Source organism: Anopheles arabiensis, chromosome X (assembly GCF_016920715.1).
Source record: "Anopheles arabiensis isolate DONGOLA chromosome X, AaraD3, whole genome shotgun sequence".
NCBI lineage: Eukaryota > Metazoa > Arthropoda > Insecta > Diptera > Culicidae > Anopheles > Anopheles arabiensis.
In genome coordinates this window covers 26,623,266-26,625,765 of record NC_053519.1, presented here as the reverse complement: position 1 = coordinate 26,625,765, position 2,500 = coordinate 26,623,266, and the positions used below count along the sequence as shown (strand labels likewise).

Below are 2,500 nucleotides of genomic sequence, written 5' to 3'. Positions count from 1 at the left end.
GCCTGAGTTTGAGCCCAATAGAATGAGTAACACGAAAACTAAGAAGGTCAAAAGACCAAGGGGTTGACAAGAAAGATCCGGACCAAGCGTTCATGGATCTTCAAGATCGAATGGAGGCGATGCGTTTTGGGATAAGCAAACTCGATGATGAGTCTTCCCATTTTACGCTAGTTACGGTAATGATGGACTTCCTCGATGAGGTAATGTCCGAATTTCGAAGGTACAGAGCCGTAAATCGCATGCAGCAGGTCCTCGACCGTCAAACGCAAACGTCGTTTGACGGTAACGATGGATTCGGGCCGCAAACGCGAAAAGGCAGAAGACCAGTGGCTGATGACCAACAGCCTGGTCAAGTGGGTTGCAAAGATTGCAACAACAACAACAACAACCATCGAGGTTGACCCCTGTTAGGGAAGCGGTGGAAAATATTCCAAGTCCGAGAAACGGACCGAATATTAATGAGGGTAGAATTAATAAGAGGAAGAAGAAGAAGAGCAAGAAGAAGCAGAATAAGCCCAGGAAGCGGCCTGAGGCTCTGCTGATATCGGACTGCACTTCCGAGGAGCTGGCGAAGTTGCTCAAGGAAATGAAGCAGTCCGATGCTCTTAAATCGGTTGGAGAGACAATCTCTAAGGTCCGACGGGCCCAGAATGGAGGCATGTTGCTAGAACTTAAGCAGGGTAGTTCTGCTAGTGCAATTGCCCCAAAGGTTAAGGAAGCGGTGAAGGGCAAGGCGTCAGTGAGAACGCTAGCTCCTTCTAAAATGATTGAGATCATGCATCTCGATGAAATTACCACCCCAGAGGAGGTTGCGGAGTCTGTCAAAGCACAGCTCAACATCGAGATAGAAATAGATCGTATCAAAATGAAGAAAGGCCGCGCGGCCGGTACGCAGTGGGCACGGATCAACGTATCGCTGCCAGACTTTCAAAGCTTCTTGAATTTGGGAAAGCTGAAAGTTGGTTGGTCGATATGCCATATCCGCGAGGTTATGGAAGAGCAGAAATGCTATAAGTGTTGGAAGGTAGGCCATACGAGCTACCATTGTAGGGAACCAGACAGAAGTAATCTGTGCTGGAAATGCGGTTTGAGTGGACACAAGAAGCAAGCTTGTACCAACTCTGTCAAGTGTTTGGATTGCGGTACGAGGTCACAGAACCTTCACGCAACGGGCAGTTATATGTGTCCCCGTAGGCGAACGATTAGACCATAATGGTTAGGTTGCTACAACATAACCAGAATCATAGTTATGCTGCATTTCAATTAATGTGGCAAACGATTAGGGAAGAATCTGCGGATATAGTGTTGATTGCAGATCCGTATCTGGCAACAACCAACGTCAAAGTGTTACGCAATGACGATAACACAGCAGCGGTAGTGGTTAACGCGGACTTACCAGTTAAGGTAGTCAGTAAGGCTCTGAAGGGTTTAATGATAGTTGACATAGGTGATATGCGAGTGGTTAGCGTTTACGCGCCACCTAGATTTAGTATGGAAGAGTTCCAGAACATGTTGGATAACACGGTAATGGCCGTAACCGGTATCCACAAATTCGTTATCGGGGGACTTCAACGCTTGGTCATCAAGTTGGAACAACCAACTTGGCGAGCGTGGAGAAACCCAGAAACGAAGAGGTGAGTTAGTTCTATCAACCTTTGCGCAGATTGACGCAATTTTATTGAACGACGGCAGCACCCCAACTTATGTTGGACCAGGGCGCACGTCAGTAGTTGATCTTACTTTTGCGAGCAGAACCGTAGCAAGATCATTTAAGTGGGAGGTGTTATCTAGCTATATGAACTCTGATCATCGTGCAATACGAATAGATCTTGAGACGCAAAGCGTGCGTAATCTGTCCCGACCCATAACGGGATGGAGCATCAAGTATTTTAGCAAAGATATATTTGAAGTTATGATGCAAGCCGCTTTTGAGACCGAGGTCACAACAAGCGAAGACTTAATGCGTATACTTGTCACGGCGTGTAATGCGACGATGACTAAACGTAAGAGGTACACTCTAACAAGAGTGCATTTTGGTGGACGTTAGAGATTGAGGCACTTCGCAAAGAGTGCAAACACCGCGATCGATTAGCGCAAAGAGCTTTTAATACTGATCTCTATTCTACTTTTAGGGACGAGTTCAAGGTGGCACGGAATGCCCTCAAGCGATTGATCAAGCATACCCGACAGAGGAAGTGGAAAGAGTTCCTGGGAACAGCGAACAACGCATCATTCGGTATAGTATATCATACGTTCAAGAAAGTGGCCGAGGGTTCGATTGGACCCCGAACCATGACATTGGACGAGTTTAGGGAAGTGGTGAGCGAGCTTTTTCCTACTCACCCAAACACGGTGTGGCCTGAATATCGTATCGATCAGCCACGAGAGTTTGAAAGGGTAACTAATGATGAGATTCTTGCGGTTGCCAGGAGACTACCCAACAAGAAGGCGCCGGGACCAGATGGTATCCCGAATGAGGCGCTGAAAGTTGGTATGTTGA

The 2,500-nt window shown here is 47.1% G+C and overlaps 1 pseudogene; it reads left to right on the top strand.

The window, feature by feature from the left end:
- LOC120906890 overlaps positions 1-2,500 on the top strand; it is a 9,145-nt pseudogene that overhangs the window by 3,174 nt on the left and 3,471 nt on the right.